This window comes from Mytilus edulis, chromosome 13 (assembly GCF_963676685.1).
Source record: "Mytilus edulis chromosome 13, xbMytEdul2.2, whole genome shotgun sequence".
In the NCBI taxonomy this organism is placed as follows: Eukaryota; Metazoa; Mollusca; class Bivalvia; order Mytilida; family Mytilidae; genus Mytilus; species Mytilus edulis.
This window is the reverse complement of record NC_092356.1, coordinates 33,519,529-33,535,854: the sequence shown is the minus strand read 5'-3', so window position 1 is coordinate 33,535,854 and position 16,326 is coordinate 33,519,529. Positions and strand designations below refer to the sequence as shown.

The 16,326-nt window shown below is 29.4% G+C and overlaps 1 protein-coding gene and 1 long non-coding RNA gene across 9 annotated transcripts in view; one reads left to right on the top strand and one right to left on the bottom strand.

Annotated features, from left to right (window-relative positions):
* LOC139500898 (D-glucuronyl C5-epimerase-like) overlaps nucleotides 1-16,326 on the top strand; it is a 91,745-nt gene that overhangs the window by 56,524 nt on the left and 18,895 nt on the right. For 5 of the 7 annotated variants that reach the window (XM_071289797.1, XM_071289798.1, XM_071289799.1 and 2 more), the window contains one exon: nucleotides 11,320-11,395. The gene's annotated coding sequence lies outside the window, so the exon portion shown is untranslated. Of the gene's footprint in view, nucleotides 1-1,058; nucleotides 1,362-6,548; nucleotides 6,815-11,319; nucleotides 11,396-16,326 lie in introns of those variants that run through there. The other 2 variants (XM_071289800.1, XM_071289802.1) reach the window with 2 other exon arrangements.
* Nucleotides 9,346-15,226, bottom strand: LOC139500906 (uncharacterized). 2 transcript variants are annotated; one of them, XR_011658400.1, is made up of 4 exons: nucleotides 15,068-15,226; nucleotides 13,936-14,067; nucleotides 11,463-11,638; nucleotides 9,346-9,475 (listed from the first exon to the last, which is right to left on the bottom strand). It is a non-coding gene; the product is annotated as an uncharacterized lncRNA (long non-coding RNA). The 2 variants fall into 2 exon arrangements; XR_011658401.1 differs by having other exon boundaries at nucleotides 15,079-15,226.

Here is a 16,326-nt window from a genome sequence, read left to right as displayed (position 1 = left end):
TGTGAAAAAATGGCAAAAATTATGAAGAAAAGATAAAAAATTTACCAAAAACATAAAGAATAGAGAATAATGGGTTGCTAAAATATAAATAATATAGAATTTAGGCCAAAACAAATATCAAAAATACTAAAAAAAACGCAAAAAATACTAAGAATAGAGAAATGAAGATCTCCTTCCATACCCCCTTGTCTAATCATAATGATTTTTAGTTTTTTCGGTGGCAAGAATTAACATACAGAGAAGAACATAAATTAAATCATCATGTAATTATGTAACTATTAGTAAACTAAACAATGGTTTCCCTCTTGACATCTGGTTGTACATGTATAGTTATTGTGGTTAAAATAAATTCAAATTAATAGAATACTTGTCATTTTGGGGGCTTTTATACATTGTAGCTGACTATGCAGTATAGGCTTTGCCCATGGTTGAAAGCTGTACAGTTACCTGTAGTTGTTACTTTCCATGGCATTTGGTCTTTTGCAAAGAGTTGTCTCATTGGCATTCATACTACATCTTCTTTTTTATATCAAGGAAAACATATTAAAATGAAATTTAACCAGTCTGACATAATGCAGCAGATTTTCAACATCCTGTCTCTCAAGGATATAACCAGCATGAAGACAGGTGACTTTACACAGAGACATGATTCTGAACCAGAGCAAACCAGTTTTGCTTTGAAAGCTCATAATTATTCAATTGACTAGGAACTTGACTTGACTGCATTTTGCTACTTTTCAATGAATTATTTACAATCAGGACAAATATTTCCACTCAAAATACATTCCCCTTCTAACAATGAATATAAAAATTAAACATTTTTTTTTAATTTTTTTTTTTCAAACACAAAGCTAAATCAATAATGTTAACCAATTTAAATCAGACAACTAAATCTGAGGATTTCATGCCAACTTATTTAACACATTAATCCTTAGATTTATGGTGATAATCTCTCAATTCAAGGACCAAATCCCATCAGCAAAGAAATACATAGTGTTGATGGGCTTGTAATTACCCCTATTAATAAACAAAATAATGAGTTGTCTGCCCCTTGTGTAAACAATTCTACTACCATTATTACACAATATTTGTTCATCATGAGTATTTCTTGTCATACTTAATGTCTAAATCAAGTGTATCAAAAAAAGATTACAGCGTTTGGAAAACCCTCACCTAGTGCTGTTATACCTAGGAAAGGGAGATAATTGGCTATAATTACAAACATTCGTAACAGATGCACTGATATTGATCTTTATCAAGTAACTATTGTTTCTATGCTGTCAGAAATTTGATGAGTTTGGAAAATGTACAGAGATTTTATGTGCTAAACTGTCTGTGATGGTGTTATTCACTATATCAAGGTAAAATTTAAGCTTTGTTTTTCAATTAATAGCAATGGTAAAACAGTTAAAACAGATTTATTTTAATTTTTCTTAATGTTTCAACATTTTTCATTAATGAAAGTTAAAATCAAATTTCAAAGCTCATACAGCATAGTTATTTTAACAGAACTCATTATCACTGTATTGGAATTTGTTAATGTTAAAGTTCTTAAGTACTAAAAATTCAAGAAAGATACAAAAGTTCTGGGATATTTCATACATACGTTATTATCATGTGTGAAATTCTTTATCTTAACATAAATAAATAACTAAAATTGTTAAAGTATAAATCTGATATATTAACTTGATAAACTAAAACAAAATAGTGTAAATATATGTAATTCCCACTCATTTATAGCCATGTGTGGTAAATTAAAGTCAGCTTGTTAAAGGAAGTCACTATTGAATAGAAGTAGAACTGTCTTTACATTTGGAATTGTAAACCATTCTACTGCAATTTCAATGCTTATCATTGGAAAATTGATTTTATATTGTTTTCTTGGATTGAATCTCACTATTTATTGGTAAGAATGATATCCTGTGCTATGAACATTATGATATATATATATATATATATAAATAGAAAGATGTGGTATGATTGCCAGTGAGACAACTCCACCAGGGACCAATTGACGTAGAAGTTAACAACTATAGGTCACTGTACAGCCTTTAATAATAAGCAAAACCAAACAGCATAGTCATAGATGTCTGTTTCCGTTGATATGTTGCTATTCCATTGCTCTAAAACTGCACATGACTTTTTACACATCTAATCTGAAGTACATACTTATGACTTATTTTTTTTTTTACATCTGTGATATATTTAGGATAAAAATTTGCAAACTCATACTGATATCAGAAAACAATGGTTAAATCTTAGATTTCAATTTGACTATCATTTTATCTATCCAATATTACACACAGCTACATATATAGTTATCAGATTTTCAAAATATGTATAGACACTTAAAATATTCTAAATCTTGCAACTGCCATGTCCAGGTGGATTTAGTGGGTGCTGGGGTGCCCATGGCCCCCTTATGGAGCTTCCTTTATGATTAATCTAGATTTTTACCTGTCCATTCCAAACTTTGTAAAGTTATGTGGCCTGCTTGCAAGATCATCCCCCTAAAATAAATGCAAACGTCAAGTAATTTTTTATTTCTTAAATATCTAATTAGTTTTTTACATCAATTGCACTGGTTCAATGCTTTAAAATTTGTTTTTGCTTGTTGAATCATATACATGACTTAACAGTCTAAAAATTTCTGGGAGGAATAGATCTACTTGAATATTTTGACTTCTTTTTGAAATCACATAAAATTGATAAATTAGCAATATTTACATAAATTATTATCATAAATCATCTGGACAATTAATGTTCAATTTGTAATTAAGCCTCTTAGATCTACATTAAATGCCTTTTTTTCTATGCATATCTTTCTTCCATAATTTGAATACACATACATATGTTAAAACTATCACTGAACTGACAAACTGTTGACAATTAAAGTTTTGATTAATGAGTAATCTTCTTTCAAACCAACATAATATATAATGCATGTGGTAATTTTTCTTTCTAATAAAGTTTGATTACTATAATAAATCTTGCTAGCAAATCAGTTAAATGCAAAATTTTCTCTGCATGTTTTCTCTTGCAAACATCATATATTATGTATGTGTTAATTTTTCCTTCTCCACAGTATTACAGTTTATTAATCATACTAAATAATGTTTGACGGATGATTAATATTGTAAGGAAATCATTGAGCTGCAAAATTTCCTCTGCATTCTATTTTCATGCTTACACTACATATTATATTTCTGTTTTTTTTTTCTTTCTATTAAAGTAAATATCAGTTAATCATACTTAAGTTATATAACTAAACAAGCTTTTATTTTTTGTTTATATATGAAATGAATATGTTTTTTTAAGTGAATTGAGTAGTAAATAAGATAGTAACTCTATCATAATAAGAAAGAAACGGGATTGATCTAGAAAAAAAACTTATTAAGAAAAAGAATGTTATATATATAATTCTTCAGGCAGAAAACTGTATTTTTTCCAATTTGACTGGAAAGGTACAAAATTTAAAGCAGTTATCCATGGGTGGATCCAACCATTTTTGAAAGGGGGTTCCCAACCCAGGAAAAAAAGGGGGTGGGTGGGGGTTCCATCCATGTGTCCCCATTCAAATGCATTGATCTTCCAAAAAAAGGGGGGGTTCCAACCTCGGGATCTGCCACTGTTATCAATGTAAATAAAATGAATTAAAAGAACTAAATATTACTTCCATGGTATTAGTAAATGATAACATATTTCAAAGATAAAGAATTAGAATCTGTCAATGCACATTCCAAGGGTGCACCCAGTTTTAACCACGGAAATGAAACAAGTGTCATAACTTGTCCACTATCAGTCAACGGACTTGTTGATATCACATCACGCCATGTGCCCCTTTAACTAGATTGAGATTAGGTGTTAATAGTGTTATCTATATAGATAAACAAGTAACAAACAATTATAGATCAATTTCCAAACATGATAGTTAGTTCTGACCAGCAGGACATAATCATTATAGAGATTATATGATGATACAGATAAAAGTCCAGGGTTTGTATACTTTATTAGTATTATACTTTGTATAAATTCAAGTATCTAATGACTATCACAAATTTGACGTTTTTCATAAAAATTGGTGTGAGGTCTAATTGAATTTTGAATTTTCTCAGAAAAAAAGGAATATTTGGTTTTTATTCTAAACTTACACATTTGTACATACATGTACTTTTGCTGTAAACAAGATTTAAAACGTATATGTTAAAATCAAGTATCTAATGACTTTAAAATCAGATATTTTAAAAAATGAGGTGTAAAGTCCAAAAGAAGTTTTTAGAAAAAAGGAGGATAGGATACTAAACCTATATTCATACTAAGGCTGTAATCGAGATTTAAAAAAAATATCGGGAAAACGTGAGTAGTAGCTATTATTCATCATCAAATATAACTTATTTCATGATCAGAAAATTACTAATTGATTAATTAAATGACTGACTGTGTTAATAATTATTTTAAAAATGATGAGTTAAACTAATTTAATATGCAAATTTATCTGAACCACCTAGGAAGACCACCTCTCATCACGACAAATTTTAACCTTTGAATATAATTTAGTGATTTAACATTGGCTATAAATTACATACTGTAATGTTAATATATCACATCAGTAGCAGTTTATTTCAGTTCAGCATTTATAATCATATAAGTAATATTAACATAGAGTGGATTTTTTTTGTGGATTGAGAAATTTTGTATTTTCTAGGATAATTAATTTCATGTTTTTTAAGTCTACTTTCAAGTCTATAGAAAATTTGTTTTTCTTTCAACATTTAAATTTGAGGTTCACCTCAACTCATGAAATCAACGTGAATTGGTATCCAAAAAATAATAATGAATCCACAGTAATATGCTATGGTATCTAATGAACCTCAAATGCCAATTCAGTGGTCTCAGGGAGGGTCTTTAATGCAGAAAATTAGTCCTTTTTTGTGCATTTTGATATGTTTGACTGCCCTCTCCAGTGAGGCACTTGGGGCCCTAATTCCTATTTGAAAGACCATGGTCAGTCTTTTCACTACAGGGTCCTTTAACACAATGGTAACACCATAACACCATATCTTACAAAACTCCAGAGAGTTAAACTAATAACCTTGTGACACTATAGGTCTTGTACTTTTTCATCTAATAACCTTGTGACACTATAGGTCTTATACTTTATCAATGTCATCAAGTTTTGTCACCATATATCAAGCGGTGTTTGTCCCCCCACAAACTTGTAGACTTCATGACCATGTAATGCCTCATAAAAAGATGTGTTTATGCCGATTTAATACCGGAAGGATTGTTAGGATTAAAGGAAAAATCTGTCGTAAAATCACAAACAAATTTATATTCTTTAAATCTCTACTAAGTTGCTGGTTATGGTGGCAAATTCACACATCTATTTATTGGTTTTTAAAGCCTGGGGATGTCGGGATGGACGTAAGTAGTTTTGAATGACCGTACAAATTTGAGATTTATTCGAAATTAAGCCTCCGACTGTGTGGATTATAGAATATAAACCTATAAAACTGTATAAAACGTGTAATAACTAGTAATTTACACATACTTTGTCAAAGGGAGAGTGTTCAGGATTCATAGTTAGCTTTAAGGTTGAATTGGGCTTTGACTGATAAGGACTTTGGATTAAAAACTCATCTTTTTCCCAAAAATTTAAAAAGGTTATATTATTGAATTCATGATGAAGATTTACAGGTTAAAAAGCCATAACTACTACTTAATAGGGTCAGTGAATGCGTTCAAATAATCATTTAAATTTACAGAGGTCCAAAATTGACTTCAGTGCAAAGTTCTGACAGGAAACTTTACATTGAAAAGATTTTTTTGTAGTTGGTTACATGTTTGGATTTAATATCTGGATTTAAAACAAATTTTGTGGTAAGTTTTTCATTGACAAAAGATTGTTTTAGATACTGTATATAATTTATATGAATAAGTTGTCATGGAAATTTAAAATTTTAGCAAGGAAAATATTTGCCAGCCATAGTAATTATGCAACAATTCATTGGTGCTACATTTTTGTGTAACTGCTGCTGCTGTGCAGTGTAAAAAGATGTGATCATAAATTATTCATAATCTTCATTCTCATTTTCACCTTTGCATGCTTACAATATTTAGATATTATAACATTTTTAATAATAAATACATTGGAATTTAAAAAGAGTACTTGAATTAGTGTCAATAATAAGATCTTTATATTGAAGTAAACGTTAAATTAATTTTTCAGATTTTAAACCAATATTGCTTTTAAAGGTGAAATATTTTCCATTTTTGTAAATTATTAAATGTGTGATCAAATTATATGAAAGATTGGATTAAAATACAAATAAATGCAATGTGTAAATAAAATATTAAAACCAACAATAGATTGTTGAAATATTTCCTCACATTATATTTATTTAAATGATATAACAAAAGAATTATGTTAACACCTTCAGCTCAAAAATGTATATTTCACTTTTGGCAACAAATTACTTTTAATAACTTTTAAAGGCAATTAGTACTCAATTTCAATTTTTTTGACAACCTGTTGAAAAATTACTGTCACTTTAACTAACAATCAATTAAAGTACATTTTTTTAACTCAAGGCCAATTGAAGACCAAAAAATAATTAAATTGATGATAGTCCATCTTTTAGGATTGTTCATTTGTTCTTGTATGACCTTGAGGGGTATACTTGTCAAATTTATGATTTATCAAAATATATATTTAGGATGTATACAATTCAGTACTGAGTTCACATGTTGTTGTATTAGTAGTGACTTTTGAACTGTGATTTAATTTGGAGGACATTTGTAACAACAAGATCAGGTCAGTTTGAACTTTATATGAAAAGTTTCTCTATAAAAGTAACAATGCTCTTGAAAATGGTTAAATATCAAAACGGTATGAAACTAAAAAAAAAAAGGAAAAAAAGGGGGGGTGGAATAGAACCTTCCTGATTCCTTCCTGTTTCATTTACTTCCTTGATTTAAATAATTATACATGTTTTATTAACTTATTTCTTGTTTTTAATAATAATAATAACATCATGGTTGCTGATGTGAGCCATATAGAAAGGCAAACACTGAACTTATAAAAGGAAGTATTATGATAGAGAGGCCGGGTTTACAAAATAATATAAAGTCAAAATTGTAATACATGGTCATATATTAATGTGAAAAGAATACTAACACTGCTACGGTACTAACAATGAAATAACAAAATATTTTACATCTTAGTTTTTGCTGGTATTCTTCTACAGAAATCACATCACCCAAATTAATCTGATATATTTTTCAGATGTTTTATATTCACAATAGTAACTACAAAATTGTATCAAATTCAAAATTTAAAAAAAAGGGGGTTTCAAATGGGGATCCTTAATTTGAAATGAACTATTGAAAGACACGTTCATGTTTGACTCTGTAAATATTTTGTTATGACATTTGTGAAAAAATGCTGACAAACCAAATGTTCAATTTGTTGATACATATATTACATATTTTACCTGAGATCAAAGATCAAAATCAGGATGACTATTGTTTTGCTTTTGACTGGTAATCTGTCCTGTATTGCTTGTTTTCTCCATTATTAACAATTAAACAACCTCTGATTTTTGTCCTAGATAAAATTATGTAAATGGAACATTTTTAGATACTGAAAAAAAATCTCTTTGATCATGGACTGTGATCTCTAAAAGTCAATATCACCATGACCTAAATCCTAGATCAATTTCAATGTGATAGACAATTAAGAAAAAAACAATCAGAGCCGATATACCACGAACATGCATAGAAACCTGAATATAAGATCGAATCGTTCTCCATATTTTTTTACCTATCAAGCTTGCATCGATTAGAGTCACTATACCAGCAGAATCGTTATTGTTATACAAAGGTCTTTAGGTAATTTGCAATTAGTTGTTCAGCTTATCGGAATTTTATAAAATTATTGTTGATGGTAAAGTCATATACCTGATGGTTAAGAAATTTATCATTGATGAATTAATTGATTAAGAAATTGACTGACTTAATGATGGAGATATGTAAGTAAATCTAATATATATATATGATTATCTACGTATTTCTACGAGTTCAAGAAAATATTGTTTTTCTTTTTGTAATTTTCCTTTTCAAGGTGAAGTACAGATTATTTAATTTTTTAGGAATTTAAAATAAAATGTGGTTTCCCACAGATAATATTTTCACGGTGAAGCAGTTTTAAAAAATACAGATTCATTTATCCTACCGATTTAAATACAATATGGTTTCCCACAGATCAGATCAGATAAATATCTTGTAACATTTTTTGCATTGGTTTAAGGGCAATAACGCAAGCTGTAATAACAGCTTATTATGTATATCTATTCTATTTCTGAAGTGCTGCAATATTTAATTGTGTAACATTTTTAGAACTGAAAATCTGAAAACTGGCCTCCCTTGTGAACACAATAATCAAGTTACATAATATTTTGAAGCTACAACTTGTAAAATGATTTAGTGCAAATTTGAACTTCACATGTTCATGTTCTTAGATCACTTTAACCTAATTAAATCGTACTGGATGACTTGCCAATATCTCTCCATCAATGACTACATCTTAGACAATATATTTTAGGGGTTAACATTATAATTATTTATCTTAAGATGCCCAATTTCTCAATCCATCATATTTATATAATTAAAGTCACTAAGAGGTTATTCCAGGGTAACATTGTAATAATTATCGCCCAGTAATCAAAATTATCGCCCTGAGTTATAAATTATCTGTCAATATCTATATCTGACTACAAATTATGGGATAATACAATAATATCACATGGTAGTTTTCCAAGGACAGGACAGATTGAAAACATATTACACCAACACAGGAGGAAATACCAAACAGATATATTGTGCATTTAATGCATTTTTCATCCCTTCAATCAAACTGATGTTTTGAAAACTAATTAAGTTGCAGACTTTGTAAACAACAGATATCTTCTGCTATCATATCTGGCACAGTATAAAACATGAAACAATCTTCTGTCAAGAATATAGGAAGTCAAGGTCAAAAGGGCAGATAAGGATATAGATGGACAATTAAGACAAACTGTTTGGCTATGTAGAATAGAATAGAAAAAATTTAAAAAAAATCTTTACTCATTTACAAATGTATCAGAAAAACAATATTTATTGGCCCCAACCTCTTTAAAATTTTCCACAAAAATATTGTTTCAAGTTTAAAGACAATACAAATTTGAATTTGAAGTAATTATCTATAATACAGTACTTGTATATTTTAAATTGTAAAACTTAATGTAAAATTCAGATCTAACTAAACAAAACTTCAGAAGAAATGATATTTATATATGATATTACCAACAGAAGAAACAAATATTCTGATTCTGGCTGTTCATTATTCTGCAAATAGGATACTGGTAGTTCTTCTTCTAATAACGTTTTCTTTTTCTGTCAAGGAAATTCTACGTGCCATTAAACTTGTGGAAACCTGCAATTATATTTCAATACATGTAAAATTAATAATATTTTCAGTAATCAAATTCAATATTTCTTGAGCTTCTGTATGTGCCATAATTTTTTAATCATGTCATTTCTTCTTAACTGACCTGTTGGTCAACACTTAATAGGACACCTACAACAGTATATTATCTACTGAGCCTATCTTATCACAACAAAATGGACTTAACATAAATTACATGGTCAATTCACTGGTCAATTTCAATGGTCATTTACCTTAAACTGACCTTTCATTCTATTGCTTGTGAAGTAGTGTATTTATTTGAAAATTTATAAACTTGGTTGTGTTGGTATGTGTCAAGTGGATAGTATTGTCCAGTGATAATTTGTAGAATGGAATGCCTGAACAGCTGGTATGATTCATTTCTATATATTGAGAAATAATGGTGAAAAAAGGGGGAGAGGAGATTATACAACTTAAGTTAAAAAGAGACACAAGTATTGTCTAGTGATTATTGAAGAATGAAATGCCTTTACAGACAGTATGATTTAATTTCTATATATAAATATTGAAAATTTTTGGTGAAAAAAAGGTGGAGAAAGTGTAAACAGGCCTTTGGCAAGCCTTGCATGATGGTTATGGAACCAAGAGTAAGGGTCAACAACAAAAATAGTAGAGCAAACTTTATAACAATTTATCCTCCGTTGCAAGACATTTTATCAGTCTTCTGAAATTTAAAAGTCACAATCTCAGCTCATAAAGAAATATGTTCATGCCATTAATGTTCAAGTGATTATATTGCATGATATCAATGCTACAAAAGACTGTTTTCTAATGGATGATTTAATAACATTATGATATATGCCTGCTATACATTATTTCATTTCACATGCTAATATAGTTTCAGAACTCTTCCATGCTGAAAAATCATTTCTTTTGGAAAATGGAGAAAATATTAGCCATTTTAAAGAAATTATGCTTCATCTGAATTTACAGCTGTTGTAAAAGTGATTTCAAACAACTGCATTAGACTGTGCAATGGGTGTTATGTTCAACTGCACTAACTGCTTCCCTTTTACTTTGTCAAAACAATTTCTCTGAAAACAATTATTCAAATTTATTACCAAGTAAAACAATTATCTCTCGGCACCCTGAGAGCCATATAGACTATAATTCTACAATTACTAGTTAATATTGGGGGTTTATTATTTTTCAATAATTAAAATCTGACTAAGGCGAATGATTCTAACTGTTCTTTGGTGAGTTACAGCAGAAACTAAAAATAGAACTGACCATTTGGAAGATAATTGGTTAACAAATATCTGGTTTATGATGCAAGGTTACTTAGTTAATTTCCAGACTAATTCAATGCACTAATTAAGTACATCGCAGAAGAAAAAGGAGGTTTAGAATAGAAGCTCAAAGCAGTTTATTTTAGATTTAATTAGTTTGATGAGCAAATTAGCTAGAGGTGTCATGGCAGACAATAAATTTGGAAAATTCACACCCCATGCCAGAGGGTTTGCAACCCCCCACCCCCTAAAAAAAGAAAAGATATTAAATGAAATATAAACTATTAAAGACAATCTTAGTCCAGATTTAGATTGAAGTACGTTTGTTAAAGTTGGGAGTGTAATGATTCCCAAATAACCACCCACAAGAGACAATTCCCAGCTACGAGGTGTAAAATAACATAGAAATTAGTTACAACTTCTTTCTTATACCAGTTGAGTACACCTTGCCATTTATATATAAATACTGAAATGTCTCTGAATACAATACACTGTACTTGAGACTTGGTATCTGAAAGGTCTTTTTTTTTTTAAAGTTTTATGTTAATTCTAGCTTGACCATTACTCTCTTTCTCTTTACAGAAATGATATGACAATTTAAGTTGAAACGGAATAATTCAGTTGGAAAAGAAAAGAAATTATGCTCATTCTTTGAACTGTAAGTATAATAAATATATATAACTAACAATATTGCTAGGTGCTTGGTGGTGTAGAAGTTCACTTACAGTGATTATGAGCCAGACAACACCAAAGTTGCGAGTCCTAAACCTGCTCGTGGCGAGGTGTGTTCAATTCCTATCTTAATTGACAACAATTGCCATTTTGTTGCCATTTGTTTTGGTACTCTCTTGTTTCTCTTGATTCTTCCACAAATACAAATGCCATGACATAACCAAAAGTACTGAAACAAGCATTAAACATTATCAATCGACCAATAAACATTATCAATCGACCAATAAACATTATCAATCGACCAATAAACATTATCAATCAACCAATAAACACTAACAATCGACCAATACACATTATAAGTACAATAAACAGCATAATTTAGGGAAAGAGGGACCTGTTAAGAACTTTAAGAAAGTTTAATTCCATAGCAATTGAGCTACTGCTCATTGTTAAATGTAAATTATATTTTTCATCAAACTGTGTATCCTCTCATGAAAACTTACCATAATACCTTCTCAGGAAAGTTTTATTTTGTACTAAAAATACGTCAATCAGGACCTAATTATTTTTTGGGGGAAATAAATTCTGAAACCAAATGAAATATCTGCTACATAGATTTTGACTGACTTGACTCATAATGTTAAGGAAGAATGGTCGAGTCAAGATGGGGAAATATGAGTTAATCATATGTAAAGTCACAGCTTGAAATTGTAACATCTTATATGTTCATTCTATAGACTTTGATTTGACTATTTTAAGGAAGTAAAATAGAGGCAGAGATCGGAAAATATGAGTTAAGCATATGTAAAGTCACAGTTTTAAATTGTACCATCTATACATATTCAATCTGTGTTACAAGTTAAGGAAATAACTGTTTACACAACAAAATATCTTTAAGGTAAAAAATAATAAATTATCTTTTCTACATGCTTAATGGACATGACAAAACTTAAAAGAATAAAAAGACCCATTTTAAACGTCATTTAAAACATATATTTTAAGGCTAATTGACCTTTGACTCATACATTCAAATATTTCAAAACATTTTAATGGATATTCCCTGTTGGTAAAAGGGTATCTTGTCTATTTACTTCGCTAAAATCTTAACAAAAACGTGAATCTAAATGGTACTCAAAACTGTGTTGAATTGCAAGCTTATTAATTCAAATTTATACAAATTTATGAGGCATTTAATTTATGGAATCCTGTCAACATTTATCAAAAAGTTAGCGGATACGTGTAACATTTTAAAGTGCTTTTTCTTTTGTCTGCATGTTGAAGATGATCTTTATACCTAATAATAAAACCATTTTTCAGGATCTCCGTATATTTCTATATGTCTAGGTGTGTAATATTAGACCCTATCAAAATTTAATATTCAGCCTATTAAACTACAAGTATTATACTGGCTCCTATCCAAGCTTTTGAAAAAAGCGCATTTGTTAAGATTTGACAGTTTGATAAATGGGAACAAACTTGTTGTGCATGTTATTTGCTTATTTTTATTTATAAAACATTGAAAACAAAAGGGTATTATAAATCATGTGTTAATTCAGATCAGGAATTCAGTATCTATTTGTATTCAATAATGGACATGCTAAATTGAAATTTCATATTGAATTTACAAATCTAATGAACTAACTCATTAAATTCTCATGTTTATCATGTTCAAATTACATTAATTGCATAAAAAATAAAAAAGTTGATTGACTAAAACCAAAAGCCTGAATTTTAATGCACATGCTGTTTGCAGCAATAAGAAGTCAACTAATATGTGATTTGGCAAATTCCAACCAAAACCATAGATTTGGAAAGTTGTCATTTAAATTTAGTTGTTTAGAAAACCTGGTGCACAAGAACCGGAATTCTTTAGGTGGAAGGATACGGTCACCCAAAGCAACTGCTCCTTCCACAAAGTACTGACATTTTAAAATGACTTACAGTATCTTAAAAAAGATTTCTCTCTATGTTAAATACCCATTGGTAGTCTTTGGCTGTTTTCTGCTCTTTGGTCAGTTGTTGTCTCTTTGACACGATTTCCCAGTTTCCATTGTCAAATTTATAAAATGTTTTTGCTCTAGATAAAAGTAAAGTTAAATTTATCAGTTGCTGTAACATAGGTTAACACTTGTACGAATTTAGAATTTCAGTGAAATCTGGGAAAACCCAAAGTGCATTTTGCAGCACTTATCACGTAATTGATCTCAAAGAACTTTAATGCCTTCAACCATTCAACAAAATGCCTCCAATTTTCTAACTAATTTCTGAAGAAAATCCTAGATGCTAAGCTATCATTTGATAATTTAACAAACAATCTTTGAAATGCAGATTGCAGAAAATTATGAGTTTTACAATTACTCCTTCTCCACAAATTTAAACACGAATCGGGAATTTGAACGAAAACTTAATTGCAATATAAAGTCAGTCCATCACACTGGTTACTTAATTAAAAGCTCAATTTTCGTTTAAATTGCTATTTTTCAACAAAAAGAACAGAAAAACAGAAAATTCTCACAACAAATATACCTCAGATCTTCTTAAAACCAAAATAGAAACTATAATGTTCTCATCAAATTCTTAACTGCTTCAAAACACTTGATGCTCACCATCAGAATTATCCAACAGTTCAATCTTCTTACAAGGTCGCTTCCATTGATTCTGTAATAATATAACATTATTGACTTTTATTATTTAACATTTATTCTAAATGGTTCAATTCTTATGCTTAAATACAAATAATTACAGCTTAACATATTTTGATTTTTACTTTTATATACTAGTATCGTAAAAACATGTTGGGATGCATAAAAATGTATTTTTTCAATTTTTATTGTGAGATTGTAAATCTATTTACGACCGAGTACTGAGAAAAAACTATTTGTGTATTTCAATAATAAATATATATTTATTATATAATTATTTCCTCATATCTGATATATTTAATTTTCTGTGGCTGTAAAGAGGTTTCTTTTTTATGATGAAGTAAACTTTTGTTAGGTTGTGTTGGAACTGATTCAAGGTATGAGGCATTTCTCATAATAAAAAAAATCTTACATTAATAGGATTTGTGCATTGCCAGGGGTGGATCCAGCCATTTTGAAAAGGGTGGGGGTTCCAAACTCAAGATCAAAAGGAGTTTCATTTTTTTATATAAATAAGGCCGTTAGTTTTCTCGTTTGAATTGTTTTACATTGTCATATCTGGGCCTTTTATAGCTGACTATGCGGTATGGGCTTTATTCATTGTTGAAGGCCATACGGTGACCTATAGTTGTTAATGTATGTGTCATTTTGGTCTCTTGTGGACAGTTGTCTCATTAGCAATCATACCACATCTTCTTTTTTATATCTCACTATATGTCCCCATTAGATTGGAATTCAAATGCATTGACCGTCCAAAAAAGGGGGTTTCAACCCTGGAACCCCTTCTCTGGATCTGCCACTGATTGCTCCTTTTATTTTAGAATGAATAATTTGGTATACCTTGCCTTAAGGTAAATATGCATTCAAAACTATCGTGAGCTAGTCACTATTAATGCTTTCGAATCACAAAAGCAGCACAACTCAAATGCTAACGACTAAAGTTTATTGTACAGTATATGTACAGAAAGTTTCATTTTTTTATTTTATTGTGCTATATAAGATTAATGTTGAAGTACCCTACTTATACCATCATCATGACCTCTACATCTTCATCTTGACCTCTAACCGCATCTTCAATTTTCTATCAGGAAATTTTATATCTTTGGCCACGAATATAATCTTTTATTCTTCCTGGAAAGAAAACAAAAATGTGCACGTAATTTAATAAAGTCCACAGCAATTGTGCATATGTCAACAACATTATATCTGAAATGATCTGTATACATTCATACCTATACAAGGTAAACACATTTAAAAGCTTTTGAAAAGAAGATTGAGGAATGTATGTAAAGATTTTATTGAAAACAAATTTGAGTCATCATTGATTTATGCGATATAATTGATATAATACTATGGAAGCGATAATAAAGAATGCATCTGATATACATTTCGATTGTACGTATTTAGAATGCAATCATGAATAGTGGTTTGCATTCTTTAATTTTTTTTTATTTACAATACATCTGATTATGAAGCTCATTGTAAAATGTTGGATTTTCTTTCCATTATTTGAAATGATATAACATTTTTAGGATTGCATAAAATAACAGAAATGAGAAAACATTCATATTTGAGTACAATTTTAGTCATATAATAAAAAATTATCCATTATGGTATAAAGTGAAACACAATATTGGCATACTAAATACACACTAAATTTCTACACAATAAAAATTATTGACTATTTTTGTTTCTTTTCAAACTTCATAAATTTTAATGCATAAACGAACAATGGTCAGCTCAAGTGACAATTGGTCAAAGTAGATGGTCGTCATCTTGACCTAAACAAATAGCACTGTCAGGGTTTTGAATCTGACTAGGATACTGCCAAATTTAGGAGACATATATTCTTTCCTGGTATTAGATAAAGTAATATCCAGATAAAAATACCTCCCTTCTTCATTTGGGTCATTTAAGTCAATTAAGGTCAATGCCATTGTAATAAAAAGCAGCCACAACAAAATATTTCATGTAAAGATATTAAGAATATAAATTATTATACTATATAACAATCGCTGAAGTTTCCTCTTACCACATGCATTTTATTGGGACTTAAATTTGATTTATTAATCATACTGTTTAATTTATATGACAGTTGAAGAGTTGCCTCCCATTGTTATGAAGTTTAAGTTTGTAAACAGACCAACAGTTTCTGACTGACATCTCTATATCATGTTTAAACAATCTATCAATAAATTATGTAACTAAACATGACAGCTCTGTGTGTGTCATAAAAACATTCAGGTACATTGTGGGGAACTAGATGAGCCAATTC